Genomic DNA, 16641 nt, shown 5'->3' with positions numbered 1-16641 from the left:
TTGAAAAAGTGCATCCTTTACCTAATGAGACTCCACTCAGCAGTGCACTCAGATGGAACTCTGAAAAATACAGCACACAGCTTATTTTAAGGTTTTCCTACTGAAACACTGTTTCACGGCACTTTGAATTAACAGGAAAGTTTGCCAAGTCGTTTATTTCAAATGGGAAAGAAAATTTTAATAGAAAACCGTGTAAAGGCTTGCAAAAACCCCACTGAAACATTTTAAGTGTTTTGTTCCAAATTATTGAGAACATCATTAAAACCGAACGCTGCTTTCCTGTTCAGTGTAATTCTTTCAATACAGTTTTGTTTGTTTGTGTCTGGTATAGGATCCATACTTCAGGACCTGATCCTGTAATGACTCCCATGGAATTGTCTCATGGAACCCTCCTAGGAATATTAGAGCAATGCATTTAAGACTGATCATTCAGCCAGGTGAGGTTCTTTGTTAGCAGAGAGATTCTAAGTTAATTGTCAACTATAAAATTCAGAATCCAGCTCAGAAACAACCTACATCATTCTGAGATACAGTTAAACCCAATTTGTCTTAGTTTTTGCTCCTGATGACTTGATCATCCTATTCTTCAACCACAAATACAAAGCCCTGCTAAGCAATGAGAGACCTTTGTTGTACTCAGTGGGTCTTGGATTTGATCTTGATGGCCAAATTCTGCTTTTTTTTATCCCCAGAATGAACAGCTTCTACTCCATGGGGAACTCCCCCAAAAATGTGGTGTTACTGCAAGAAATGGTAAAGGAATTGAACCACAGGGAATAACTTCTTAATACTCTCCCAGCAAAGAAAGTTTGAAAACTCATTACAGAAGTGAGAGGATTTGTAAAGCAACACTGAAAATCTGGTCATGGTTCTGGCCCCACGATCTGTATCTGAATTTCAAATACTCCAGAGTTTGCAGAGAGAGAAATAAACCAAATGGTGTGGTATGGACCACCGTAAGGAAAAGGGCTATTTTCTAAATAAGCACTAAAATCATGCTCAGAGGCAATAAACAATTGCCAGAGCTCTCGTGTGAGAGCAGTTAAGCAAAGGCAAATTCCAAGGTATTTTAGCCGAATATTGCATTCAAATTCTGACATACAAGGATAGGAACTCATGTGAAATGTGGACCTGGATTTCAATTTGAAACTCCTTGCCATTAAAGTTCGGGGTATGTTTGGGTCACACAGCTCAATGTGGGTTTAGATCTCTACAGGATATCGGGTTTTTTAAAGATACTTTTCATTTTCAGATGTGACGGTTAAAAAAATCCTGGGTACAATAAACCATTTGACTTGGGGGAGAAAAAAAAAAAGTTGAGCTATAAACTGAAACCAAAGTAGCTCAACTTGGGAGTGTCCCAGCTGCAGAAAACTCTTAATTTTAAAACATTTTGATTGATCCTCAATCTCTTCGAATTACACTGCAGTGAGGGCTGTGCACCCTTCTGAAATCGGGCTATGCCTCAATTACTTCATCTGTGGATAAATTTCATTGTTATTTGAAACATGTGCAAAAGGCAGATACCAGTATACCCTAAAATTGATTAAATATCTACCTCATTAAAGTACAAACCCTAAAGTACAAGAGGCCCTGCTAGGAGGGTTCACTTTGCATTAAGAATGTTAAACCTTGCCAGGGAAATACTATTCTGGATCAATCCGGTTCAGCTGGACACTTACAGCACCACCACCCTCGTTCAGGGTTTTCACAGAGTTTCTACTGACAGTGAACACGAAGTGGCTCACCTGGTTCACTCAGGGTATCCAAAGGTGGAAGGCAAACAGGAGCCCTCCTCAGGTAAAACCTCGGAGTGCAAAGTTTCATCCCATGAGCCGACGCTTTTTTTTGAGCACCAAACCCGGATCAGAGTTATTTCAGGACGTTTTGTGAATTCAAAAGTGACTCAAGGAAACGTGAAACCTGGCGGGCTGTTAGTCCATTCTGGGGGACTATTACCTTCCAGACAATTATTTTCAACATCCAGTTCTGAGGTTTGGAAAACCCTTGTACCACTTCCCGTGAGGATTCACAGTCTGTTGGCCAAATGTGTCTCTGCCTTGCGATACAACACGCTGCATTTGCTGCCCGTGACACAATACACCACTGAGCACTTACAGACAGGAGGAAAACTTCATACCTTTGTTCTGAGACACTGTTCAAAAAAAGAGCAATAACTAGTTTTAGAATATAGAAAAAACTTATATAAACACAAAACTGTCAGGACAGATGTAGGTAGAGCGAGTCCCACCATGGCCAGGAAGCAAACTAGGTGAGTAGTATTCAGACATTCTGGCTGTATGGAATAATTTTTCCTGTCCTTCTACTACAAGATTTGAGGTCCTCAAATAGTAGGAATGGCTCTTCCTGGAGGGGGAGTTCTCTCCGTTTCCCATGCATTCAGGAAAGCCTCTAAGCATCCCAGCATACCCTTGTTAAAAAACAGAATCATGGATGTGTGCTGGATCAGTTTGAACAGGCTGTTGCAAGTTGCCCGCTTCTTTTCAGAGGGATAATTGGGAAGATGAAGCCAGAGGAATTGCTCCAGAGGTGGTGGTCTACACTTCACTGATATTCTTCACAGGAGCTCACAGCTGGCACCATGCACCTCATGGAACGCAAGTCCAGGAACCCTACAAGGAAAACAGGAGTCGGGATCTCAGGTTTCCATCACCCAAACAACTCCAGAAGCCAACAGTCCGAGCTTCATGAGTTTCTTCCAAGAAAGAAGGAGCAGGTTGCAAACTGGTTTAACCCTCTGGGTGTGCACTGTGCAGCCTGTGGGTCAAGAACCTCTCCAGGTGTCTCTCAGCCCTATTTTGCTCCTAAGTTCTGGGAAAAGCAGTTCAGCTCCACGCTGCTGCTGCTCCGAGCCATGTCCACAAGGTGTAGACCAGCCCTGCAGCTAAGCCAGGAATTTGAACAGGATGAGTTACAGAGTTGTATCAGGTTTAAATCAATCCCTTTTCAGCAGAGCACTTATGTCTGTGATTACCTTTAAAGCTGCACGTTCCTCATTAAGTCGGTGGGGTTAAGTAGGGCCTTAATGATATAAGAACAATCAGAATATGCTTCACCATTTTACAGATGGCAGCTCCGAGCCAGGACCCTCATTAGTGTTCCTGCTGCACTGACAGAGGGACTGCTCCCTTGTGCTACAAGGGAAATGGGATGTGGGCTTTCATACTACTTCAAGCATTAAATCCAAATGCAGTTTCCAGAAGAAAGCCACTCAAATCCACACGGACATTGCAGCTACGTTACTGCACATCCCACCTCCTGAGCTCCGCAGGGAAATGTCTTCTGAGCGTGGAAGTGGCTGTTCCCATCCCTGCGGGGCAAGAGGCAAAACCTGCATTGCTGGAGGATCCTTGGAAACCTGGCATGAGGTTTGTTTTGCAAAATGCTGCTGTGAACAATTTGTCACTGACTCCCAGTCTGACAGACAGGCCCCTTCAGGCTCATTCAGATGAAGATCAGGAATGCTAAGGATGGAATACAGGCTTCGAAGGTATCACTTTTACTCATGACATCCAAAAACTGTGTTAAAATGCCAAGAATCCAAAAGTTAGGAAACGCCACAAACGTTGTACAGCCCTTTTCTGAGGGCACTCCATGATTCAGGTGTCCATTATGGGATCACACATAATTTTTTCCTACTAAACCAGCATTTCTCTGTTTGTGAGGTGAGGGATGGCTCGAGGAAAGAATTGGGGTTGTCTAGGACACAGCTTCTGTAGACACCTCACTTATTCCAAAAACAAGCAGTTATTCAATGCTTCTTCCTGTTCTTCCCTTCGACACATAGCCCCAGGCTTTGTCCTGCACATGGCCTTTAAACTCCACATTTAATACAGAATTATCCATTTCCTCGCAGGCATTCCTGTGGTCCTATTGGAATAGCACCCAAGCCACATCAGGTAAAAGTTTGTCTTCACAACAGATGTGAGAACAGAATTAGTACCTTCCACTCAGATAATTTCCTATTTCCTGCTACCTCTACTTCCTACTTCCATTTTCTCCACTGAAATTCCAATCAGGTGTTTCTTCCTATCATTTGTCCTGCCTATACTTCAGAGAAAGCACTAACAGTAAAGAGAAAGAATCATGAGATAAAAACTTCAGAGAATTTAGCTGCCAAACTCCAGCAAGCCTGTACTAAACATCTGTGAACTAAAATCTTTTGAGAGCCACACAGCTTGGTCAGATTTGGGAAAATTTTAATAGGGATGCCAAGAGATCTCCATTTGATATCAGAACAGCATCCAGTCCAGATTTCAAGTGTTTGTCCAAAGCTCACAATGAGAATGGACGAACCTTTGGTTTGCTGGTGGGTTGTTAGTTTGATTTAAACACTGTTTTTTTTTTACTAATGCATTTCTAGTAGAGTGAGTGTTGTTAATTAAAAACAGTAAAAAAGTTGGAACAGAGATCAGTGCAATATGTACTTGAAGCCTTTGGGTTCTTCAGGGGATAACAACTGAGATTTAAAATAAGAATTCAGGAATGAGGTTTCTTGCATGTAAGGTAAATAATAGGGAACAGCAGCCTAAGGTAGGTTAGGCCAGTTGACCTGGAAAAGAAAGTGGAATATCAGTGTAAAACACTCTCACCCCAACACAAGGGATCCTGTTACCTGCAGGCACTGCCCATAAAGGTTCTTCCCTTTGGGCACCTCCCAGGTGTGCAATTTCTGTGGAGCACCAACGAGATCCGACAACCACTTCCTGGCAGCTGGGATTCAACTCCAGTCAGCTCGGAAGCTTCACAAAGGAAATCCCATGACAGTGCTTTATTCTGTCCTCTTCCAACTATTTGAGTGCCAAGTTCTTCCCTCACACCCCAAAGTTCTGGGTCATGATGAACATATAAAAGCCAAAAAGTACTGAATAATGAAAAAATATTAGAAGCTTGTTAAAGCTACTGGAAAAATGGTTGGTGATTTTCCTCTTCCTGAAAATGTCAAGGAAAGGTAGACCTATATGACAAATTTCCAGTGGAAAATAATGAATTTCAATCAATAAAACCCCAATGATATAACAAAAAATAGATTTTCAGCATAAAATGTCCTTTGGGATTTACTCAAAAATTTCCATGACAGTAGATACTGTCTGCACACGAAATAAAAAGTCTACATGTTTTGACAGAAAAGAGTCAACAGCAAATTTATGGCCATGGATGCTCTTTGATGCAACTTTTTATTTTAAGTTTCCTTATTGGTTTTTTTTCTGAGTAACTCCTCATGGGCCATGAAGAACAGCACCTTTGTGACTGCTTTCACAGGAACACAGAGTGATCCCAGAGGGCAGCCAGTGGGACAGCAGGATCTAGGAATGATGCTGTAATTCCTTAAAGCTCTGTGGCTTTAGTGGGGATTTCTTTCCACTGGCCTCCAAATGCTCTTCCTGAGCAGGACTCCTCCACCCAGGATGTGTGCCATGAGAAGGTTTAATCCTTTAGGACGGGTGCGTGCGAAGGAAAATGGGAAATCGATTTTAAATGCAAAGGAAGACGAAGCAGATAAAGGATGATTTCAAGTTAAGCTAATGAGAGGTGTACAATTCATTTTATAATTAATATATTTATTTCTTATCCCTTTTAGAAATGAGCATTTCTGGGGAGGACAATGGCTGAGACACACGCTGACAGTGGAAGCAGATGTTGCCACCTAAACATGTAAGTAACTGTTTCAAAGTTCCTCCCCCCTTTTAAATTGGCTACAAAATCCAATTAATTTGGGTTTAGTCTATAAATCAACACAAATATGCACAAGATCCCTCCCTTTCCTCCACGTTCACTTCCCCAGCCAGGAATAAGGTCCCACAGCTCTGCCCCTACGTGGGGCAGGGATTTCCATCGCCAGGGCCCAGCAGTGACCTGTGGAAAACAGTCTTTGAGCAGCAGGAACAACATCCAGGGTCTTGGCTTGCTCCACACGCAGCTGTGCTGACAGCTCTGGAGCTGCCCTTCACACTGTCACAGCCAGGCTGCTCATGCCACGTCCCTCCCCCCTTGTCCCCTCCATGTCATTTTACCTCTTTGTCTCAAATTCAGCGCTCCACACACCCACCCCTACGGACTGAGGGCCCATATTCCCTCTTTAAGCTTCACAGCAAGCTCAGCCAAACATCCGCGCTGAGGCAGCTTCCCAGGCATCCCTATAAGGGATTTCCTTGAGGGGGTTCTGGTGCTCATCCAAAACCCAACCCAACAAAGCAACGGGCTTTCCCCCACACCTTCCTATCACAGGCCCTGAACTCCATCCCACTGTCACTGCCACCTCATCAGGCACACACCAGGAAAGTGGTGTCCCACCCCACAACTCCAGCTTGTCACCACCTCAACGTCAGTGACATTTCCTATTATTTCCACAGATCTCCAGGGCGTGAATCTGGGATATGGGCTGTAAACATAACTCACAAAGCAAGTTAAGGCTGCACTGATAAAGTGTATTTCTTACTCTTTTAAACACTCAACACACCAAAGACATAAAACATCTTGTTTATGGACCTCTTCCTGTGTGGACAGACCCACTCTAGAGAATCAGCCCGTTTTCTTTATGTCACATGAATGAAAATCAGCACTGGACGACCGTCTACTGTGGACCCATTTATGGTGATTTATTGAAGCATAAGACACTGCTTTCTAAACATATTTGGTGTAACCCACCTGAGAGTCGACCATCTGGTTAAATAGGATTTTTCTAATAGGTTTCAAAATGTTGCTGCACTTGGCCTGCAGATACTAATGCTAAAACCCTCAGCAATAAGGAAAAAAGTCCAATTACACAAAGGCATAAAGAATTCCTGATCGAAACTCTGCATCACATCCTCGACCGCTGCAAATTGGCATGGAGCAACTTCCACGGAGCAGGAATCTGCTGAGCTATTCAAACATGAGTGGCTGTAATTCCACGGCACCTGAAATCCTTCTTCTAGAAGAACTCGGGCAGCCAGAGTTCACCAGATTGCAGTGAGTATCTCACAGGCGTGATGCTGCAAGATAAAAAGTGTGCTGGCTGTCTCCCAGCAAGGAACTTGAGCACGTGCTTATCTTTGAGCTTACGAGCAGCCACACTGAAGTCCCAGGTTCTGTGTCTGAAATTAAACATTAGCTCGAGGATTTGGCTGGGTCAGGGCCAAAGCAAGTTTAAAAGCATCAGTTCCAAAAGCAGGGATTGTTTTGGGAACAGATCATCAGGTGCACCCAGTCTGAGCTCAGCTGACAGTCACAGCAGGGATGGAAGTCGCTGTTACCTCTCTGCTTTCCAGTAATCCCAGGCCTGACACTCTCTCATTTAACCATGGTAAATTGTTTCAAGTTACTAAATGCCTATTAAGATTAGTAAGAGAATCTAAAATAAACTTATACAGTGCCTCATACATCTACCTTCAGCTCAGTCACCCAAAATGAAAATAGAGGAACATCTGAAAATCTGACACAAAGCTCTGAATTAGCTGTTTTGTCAATAACTGAGGATTTTGCAGCATTAACCTGCAACTTCAGCTATTTAAAGTCAGTCAAGGAGACAGGAAGTAGAGATGGAAATCAGAAAGAATAAGAGCTGCAAAATTACACTGTTTTCTTTCACATGTGAAATTCCGTATAAAATACTTCCCTATAAATAGTTGTCAATAAACACAACTGCTGCAAATGTATTTGGTAAATGTTGAGGTCAAAGGCCTCAACTGTTTATTGCCTTGTAAACTCAAAGGCAAGTAAATTTATTGCCTGAATGAGTTTCAGAGTATTGGCCATCATAAAAACTCTGCATCCAAGGCACAAACCAGCCCATGGGCTGCACTGTGGTTATTCCACACACAATTCGGGGGCCACCACGTGTAGCATAATTCAAAGTATCAGAAATATATTGTTGCCATGCTGGATATACTCTGCACTTCACAGCTGGGAAAATGGATCTCACAGGTTATGTGATCTAGGTCTTGCAGACAGAAGAATATTACTCTGAAGTATCTCTTTTCCCTAATTTTAAAAAGGTCAAAGTGGTTCTATAGATTTCTTTCTATAAACTCATTGGAACCACGGTTAGTGTTTAGTGCCAAATCCTGCTCTTTGATCCGTTATTCATGACTATACTTTAGAGATTAAAGTGTTAAGAATCTTATTATCTTCCAGCTCCAAAACTTAAAAGGGCCAGTCCAGGAAACAAAGTGTGTATATGTATATAAATATAAATGTTTTCTTGATTAGGGTTCTATTTAGGGAACACTGTGTTTCTGTCCCCTCAAGTTACAGCTCTAGAACTGAATGTGTTCAGTGAGGAAAGGAGACAACAGATACCAATCTGCACAAATTAGATCTAGAGAACATTCTAGGTTCAAGCCAATATGGCACATGGTATAAAATATTAGTAAAATACTTAATAATCTAGCTTATAAACTCCTCAGGGAGTTTCTCTGTGTTCTTTTTCTCTCTGTACCATAGAACGTGCAGCCAGTTCGAGTAACTTTGGGGTAATTCCAATTTTTAATCCCCTTCAGTTGTGTGGTCAAGAGAGAGATGTCCAGCTGCCCAAACTGTAATTTCCAGTCTAACTGGATCATCCTGCCTTCACCCTGGGAGTCGATCCATGAGGAGCTGATGATCTGCAGATAAAGCTTTGCAGAGCATTATCTGAAAATGAAACTGCTGTCAGAGGATGAAGCACCTGAGTGCCCAACCATCCACACTTCAGCTGAGCGCACCCACGTGTAGAGAAGCTCATGTCAGAGCACAAACACAGACAGTGCCCCACAGAGACAGGAGACCCACCAAAAACACACAACAGCCACACTTGAAAAATCTACTTCCACAGGTCTGCAAGCTCCAATAAGTCAGAGATCTAAACACAAAACACTCAGGAACGTGCACAGGTACGTCTCATTTCCTACAGAATTATGGCACAAGCACAGCATGGGGGTTTTTTGGTTTTATTCCAGACAGATCTGTTTTCCAATATTGTTCCCATCAGACAGAACTCTCTCAGCTTTCCTCCAGCCATTCCTCTGAAATGTTATATGATAACAACCCTGCTCCATCTGAGAAATCTTCCCCAGGAAATTCCAGGTGCTGCACAATCAAAGGCACGAGCACCTTGTCAAAGCCAACACGCCAACACTTGAACTGAAAGGCCCAGTGCAGGGTGCTGCCACGAGGACCCTCCTGTTTCTACCTGGAGCTCCTTTCCACACCAGAACCACTTAACACCCCCATTGCTGGGGATTTATCACTTACAGGCACTGAGTTCTTGTGGGAAAGGCTCAGAGAGCAGCACACCCCTCCTCAGTCAGTGTAGCCTAACAGAGGTGTCACCCAACACAGAACACACAGTATCAGTTCCACTGAGGTTACTGGGACCACTCAGTACGATGGTTAAGGTGAATGAGAAATAGAGTCCAAATCGCCCTGAGTTAAAAACCAGCCAAACAATAACAATGCACAAATATTAAACATAAAACACTTCCAGGTACTTCTGCCCTGTAAGTCTGTTTAGCACAGTTAATGCAATAACAAATGAGTGATATTACATTACCCCCAGCACGCTTTCACTCAAACAATGCAGCCATGAACTTTTCTTGGCAAAACATGCGATATGAACGGGGCACTGTTGCTTAATCATTCCCCATGATGTTTATAGCATGGAAATAAGATCTTAATATAACTAGAGGGGCCACAGGAGGGACACTTTAAAGGCTGCACTGCCATGTGTGTCAATACCAAGGGCTCGGCAACATCTGGCTTAATTCATTTTTGAGCTGTTTACTAACTGGAGACCAGGTGTTATTTCCTCTCTGAGATGGGAAATGCCTTTAACTGACACTGGTGCATCTCCCTCTTGCCAAAGGGGCACTCGGGAGACACCACGAAAACCAGTTAAGCACTTGTGGGAGAAACTGGGTTTGGGATTTGCCTATGGCATCTCTTCAGAGCACAGGCCCTTGGAGCAGAGGCTGTGTCTGACTGTGCCCTTGGTCTGACAGAGCTTGAGCTGGGGCAAGGCTTCTCAGCATTTCTGGAGCACAAACTCAGGAGAAGATGGCAAATTCCAAAATCCCTACCCCCCTGTGAACAAAGAAAATGTACCACTTTGGCATTATATTTCCCAAAATGTCTTCCAGGACGAGGCACAGCCTTTAGGGAACTCTACCCAGCAATCCTTTCTAGAAAGGTGGTTTCCAAAAGCAATCACCTGTTGCTCTACCCTTTCAGGGAGACCTTTTGACCGGTTGGATTCAGTTTGTCTTCCAAGACCCAGTTAAACATTAGCAAAAGCTGCTCATGAATAATTCCTCATGAGGAGCTATTTTTTTTTTCCACATCCATGTTTGGCAGAAAGCAGAAACAATCTGAGGCTGTTTGAGAAAAATCAAACTTGCCTCAGATGATCTGTATCCCCAAACAAGTTCAGAGCACAGCTGCAGATAGGTTGTGTAGATATGAGCTTTTGCACTCACACAAACATCAAACCACATTAATGGCCACGGGAACATGCCAGAAAAGTTCATTTGAAAATCATTATGCATTCATTTCTACGAGCAACACCTTGTGGCCCCTGCTGTGAGTGTGGTTGTGCTGCAGCCATTTCCTTTTATGTCAGAAGTGGTTTTTGGGAGCTTGGCACGAGAAACACACTAATATTTTTGCTAAGGAAAATTTCAGATTCCGCAGCAGGTCCTCGAGAACAGCAGTGCAACGCAAGTATTCAGATTTTTATCATTTGTAACCTGATTTCAGCTTTGCCTTACATCAGACTAAAATTCCTTCAAAGCTAATTTCAGTCTGGCCCCAGGAGAGCATTTGTCCATATCATGAAAAGCAGGATTTTATTTAACACTATTACATACACATGCTGGTGCAGTCAGATGCCCAACTGGAATAGCAGAGCTAAGACAGGTCAGGATGAAGGTGCACTGGTTGGGGCTTGGCAGGGAACCTGCTTTTAGTGCTCTTGGCTCTAGCTGAGAACATCAGTTTCTCGTTGGTGAGTTCTGAAAACAAAAGTCTTTCCAGAAAAAAAAAAAAAAGAAAGAAAAGAAATAAATCACTTCACAAATTCTACTCTGGGCAATTGTGTATCGGTGTCATAACTTAAAATCAACAAACCGTACAAAGGAGGTGAATCAAAGTTAAACACATCTGTGGACATGACATTCTTTGATTCCGTTCCTTACACACACTTTTGAAAACAGGCTTCTGATGCATCAGGCTCAGCTGGCAGAGGCATTTTATCCAAGTTCTCCCAGTCAGTGTTCCTCCACAGGTATTAAACCCCCCTGGGGAATGCAGGCACAGAGGTAATAAACATATTCGTTTCATTACAACATCTTAAAAAATGTAAAAATTCTAAAAAACCAACTGTAAGCTGACCTGCAGCCAAAGTACACATTAATTATACAGCTTAAGTCAGGCGGATGCTCAAGGAAAAGAGATATAATGTTACACCCAGCTGGATACTTTGTAGTTAGCACAAATGTAATATAAAGCGTACCAGAGTTTGTCAAGTGTCTGTCTGGATTTTCAGTTTTCATTAGTACTATAATTAAAACCACATTTTCAGCTATATTACCTATAACAAGAAAGGAATGAGAAATGAGGTTGTCAAGGTCAGTCTCTCTCTGCTCTTTATCCTGAGTATCTGCAGGCCACGAGCTGTTGGATTTGGTGTAAACCAGAGTAATAGGATGGAATGTCACGTTACAACCAAACCTTTGTGGCCGAGAGGACAAACCGATGAGGTCACTTCCTCCTAATCACCAGCGGGGCGTATTTATCAACAGCCACATAAGTCAGGGGGACAGGGAGGCAGTGACAGACAGACTGACAGATCTATGGAAACACAAACACCCCGAACGCAGATACCGCGGGGCCGATGCACAGAACGGTCCTTCCCTGGGAGCTGCACTTGATCTTGTGCTGTCACAGCCCTCCCCATCCACAAACAATCCTTTCGTGCCCTTTCCGTGGCTTGGAGGACACAAGCAAAGATTTGGAAAATACGAACCATGCATAATTTAGGCAACAAGATTTAGACCCACATTCATGTTTTTTTTAACACTTTCAGAGAGCTCACAGTTTTGCTTAAAACCTCTAAGGCAAAGTGACCAGGTGGCAGGGAGAAAAATTCCCCAGAGAGGGACATATTGTTCCAATCATTACAGTGGATGCCTTAATTAGAGGTGGGTGGTGAAAGGCAGCACAGCTTCATCAAACTCAGCAGAGCTCAACATCTTACTGAGAATCTGACCCAGAAATTCCAGTACCAAAAAATGCATTTTTTTGCATATTCAAGTGCAAATAGGTACTTGGGGCAGCCAAGGCACCAGTGAATGCAAATGGGATTCCCTGGATGCTGTTTAGAAGGTGAATACGGGTTTAGCTTTCATGAAACCCAGAAAAAATAATAATAAAAAAGCAAAGCAGCTGATCAGTCATGTTAAATATAAATGACAGTTTGTTTGTGATATTAAAAGGGGATTTTAGCTTCATTTAAAAAAAACCCACTAACCACTATGAAGGAGATGAGTGAACTATTACAACACTGAAAGACTTAAAAACGATACCCCAGGAGATAACATTGGGAGAATAAAGTGAAAGAGCTCGTATAAAATACAAAAGGTGTGTTGTAAAGAAGGATCAGGAGGGCAGACTTTGAGCTTCATCCAGTCATAAATCAAAAGCTTGTTCTCCATCATTCTTGTCCATGAGGTCAGCTTTGATTCCCAAGCTACAATTCCCAAAGGATGGAGGTATTTCTATTGGCAAGTATGTGTCTTTCTTCCCCCAGGCTGGCTCTGCCAGCCCTGCTGTCACCATGGACTGTCATTATCTCAATCTCTTTACTGCCCAGGATTGTTCCATCCTGGAGCCACAGGGAACTATCACAGGGCTGTGAGAGGAAAACCCACTTGGAAGACTGAGGGCATTTGCAGCAGATTAATTGACAAAGAAGTTTATCAAGCCAGGCCATCTGCAATAGTTCAGTCATTCTCCTTCACAGGGGCCAAATGCTTTAGCCCAGCAGGCTCCCGGTGACGTTGGGGATACAAACTTGCTGTACAAAATAATGTGCTAAAAAACCACAGTTTAAAAACTCTGCCACCAGAAAATACAATAATAATTCCCTCCCCAGTCACGTGCTTCCTTATTCTTTGTGCCTGAGTAACTCAAGCATCAACCTTTGAGCTTTTGGTCAGTCAGGCTGTCCACACTCACAAGAACAGTCCGTGTAAGCAGAACTACTCACTGAGTAGTTCTCACTGAGTACAGAGCTTGGTTTAGCACCTCAATTTGCAGTCAGGCATCTTCACATGCACAGATAAATGGCAGCCCCTTCCCAGACACAAAACACATTTAGAGTGTTCTTTCCCTAATTGTCATGTAACCTACTACTAATAATTACCATTTTTATTCTAAGTCAAAAAAAATGTTAATTTAAAAACGCTTCTTGAGTATTACTCAACACAGCAGACTTTTACAGTGTTCTTGCACAGTGCATTCTATTATTTGCTCCATTAGTATCATAATGGTTTTACTTCAGTAATTCTCACTTAACACAGAGAAACGTTGCCGTGTGGTGTAAAACCTGATAGTTACTGCGAGTATCTCTAACAAAGATAACATTTACACAGAATAATACGGACATCCGATCCTGCTTGTTTCTAGAGATAAAAACCTTCATTCTTTTGGCAACAACTCGTAAAGGAAAGGCAGCGATGGGGGTAAAGCCCAAATTTGTAATACAAGATCGCCCTCTACTGCTCAGGAGAGAGGAAAACTAGGGAGAATCACCGAAACAGGGTGGTTTGGGTTGGAAGGGACATTAAAGTTCATCCCGTTCCAACCCCTGCCATGGGCAGGGACACCTTCCACTAGCCCAGGTTGCTCCAAGCCCTGTCCAACCTGGCCTTGGGCACTTCCAGGGATGGGGCAGCCACAGCTTCTCTGGGCACCCTGTGCCAGGGCCTCACCACCCTCACAGGGAAGAATTCCTTCGTAATATCCCATCTATCCCTGTCCTCTGGCAGTGGGAAGCCATTGCCCCTTGTCCTGTCACTCCAGACCCTTGTAAAAAGTCCTTCTCCATCTTTTTTGTAGGTTCCCTTCAGGTACTGGAATTACTGATTATTACTTGTATTCTAGTAAGACTCAGTCAAGTTATAATCAAGCCACATTGTGCTAAAAACTAAGTTACAAACATTTTTAGGTTTGGGTTCATTTTCTTTTTCCATTCAGCAGGCAATTTCAGCCTGAAATACAAAAGGAATCATGCAGTGGGGAAAAACTTGCTTTTAAATAATTATTTCATTACAACAGATTCTTCAAGGTCACATACAGATCACTGCAGAAGCAACACGTCATGAAAACAAAACAAAAAGTACCAATACAGAGATTTGCTTTACCACTTTTGTGTATTTAACGCAGAAAACAAATATATATATATATATATATATAAATAGGAGAACTGTGATAAAAGAAGGGCAAACAAGAAACATGCACCATTCTGAATCAGCTGCACAAGACAGTACAATTCTTGACTCCAGACAGCACTAGAACTTCTTTGTAGCTATAAAAGGCTTCAAATTTCAATCCAAAATAAACAGGGATTTATTGAAGACTTCAAGTCAGTGTATCCTGATATGTCATCAGTCTCAATAACAGCAGGGCTGCACCCTGCCTAGAAATGTAGATCTCCACTAACAACTGCCAGTCACCATTATAAACTGGTCAATAAAAACCACTTTATTTACATAAAACACTGTTTTTCCATCACCAGCTTTAGGGCCAAAACTCGGTTCTGGTTTCAATTCAACAAACAAGTAGAATTTATAGGGCTAGACAGAGCTTCCATCCCTCTGTCTGTCTTGCAACTCCAACTCCACAGTGCTCTCCTGGCAAAACCATCCATAAACCCAAGTCTGTAACTACCAGCAGCGGATCTGGGTTGTGATGGAAAGCAAGAAAAACCCACATGCACATGAAGTATATAAAGTTCCCTCAAACAGTTTGGAGCGGGAGGGGAGTTGCTTGTTCCTCTGAAATAATACACCTCACAAACACTTTGGCTCAGAGCAGTCACCACTCACAGAGATCTCTGTCAGTGGTTTTTTTGGCACAGTTTTAGAACAAACTCCAAACAGAAACTCAAGCGTGGCTGAAGAGCTAATGATGTGGAAAATGCACAGAATCTCCCAAAATTGCGCTTGCCATTCTAAAAGGTTTATTTTGTGTCTCGAGTTACAAGCGTTTCTCCAAACATGACACAGTTTTATCTCACATAACAGGAATTTTCCATTCATATCCCTCATTGTGGGGTGCGATGTAAAGCTCATAATGTAATGGTTCCACTTTCTACAAACAGACAATTGAAAGTGAAGGGGAGGAAAAAAAAAAAGAGAAGATTCTTGAAAATTTTGAAAAATCTCTTCCACCTATTATTTTCTCCCTCCATAAAAAAAAAAAAAATCTGGAAAAGTGAAACGATCCCCTGTGGGATCTTGTGGTGATATCACTGGTGGAGTGCCCCCAAAGACATTACAGTGCCTCTCCTGGCACACCACATGTATTAATTAGTCCTACCAAAATACAACTTCCAGAAACAGAGATATCAGCTGAGAGGTGACTAACAAGTTTTTGGTGCTACAGGTGGTTGTTTGGAGTAATCGGTTACCAACGTTCTTAAAATTATTTTGACGGTTTGGACATTCCTGATCCCATTTTGGCTCCTTGCAGGAAGAGAACATGGCTGGTTTTTCCAAGGTTTATCTTTACCTGTGATATACCATCAAGTTCCTCAACTCCTTGTTTCACACTAGTCCCCAGCTGTCTCTGCCACACACACACGCACACATACCCTGGTTCATTCCATTTACCTGAATTTAATCAATTATTTATTTTATCTGTGAAACCTGAGTGCAGGATGGCAGAGAGAAGATGCTACATATCCCTGCAGCCCTCTGCTGTCCCCAGGGATGAGGAGGGCCCTTCTTTGGGCACTCACAGTTTTATATCCTTCTTAAATTACAGACCCAAAGCAGCACACAGGACTCCAGCACCATCCCTGGCCAACCCACCAGACCTGTCAGGATTTTCACACACCATTTTCTCACATTATGCATTTTATTCACAAATTTTGCTGCCAGGCCACAAACCCGTTCTGTGTACAGGTATTTAAACCCTGGGACACAGGAATTTTTTCCTCGGGAAAATCTTGCTGTTTGACCCCCTCCTCCCTGGAAATAATCTTTAATATTTCTGGGAGGGTATTTATTGTTGCATCAGAGGCATCAGTGTCTTGTGTCACGTAACATAAGCGTTATTATCTCTTAAAAGAAAGACAACCAACAAAACCTCATAACCCCAAACAGCTACACGTAAGCACAAAATTACCACTCAATTTCTTATTGTTGTCCACACTCACAACAAAACTCTATTTTCTTATATGAAATAAAGACTTCCCATATTCCAGCTCTTGTCCATCATCTCTTCTCTTTCTGCTACACACCTCCATTTTTTTTAGACTCTCCCATTAGACATTCATAAACAGCAGTTTCTGCCCCAACCAATTACCTGAAAGCCCAATTAAAATTCAGATTCAATCACCAATTTGATTTCACCAATTAAATCTCCCCAACTACATATTTC

This window comes from Lepidothrix coronata, unplaced genomic scaffold (assembly GCF_001604755.1).
Source record: "Lepidothrix coronata isolate B3197 unplaced genomic scaffold, Lepidothrix_coronata-1.0 Scaffold284, whole genome shotgun sequence".
In the NCBI taxonomy this organism is placed as follows: Eukaryota; Metazoa; Chordata; class Aves; order Passeriformes; family Pipridae; genus Lepidothrix; species Lepidothrix coronata.
The sequence above is the reverse complement of the archived record's forward strand: the minus strand, read 5'-3'. Positions refer to the sequence as shown.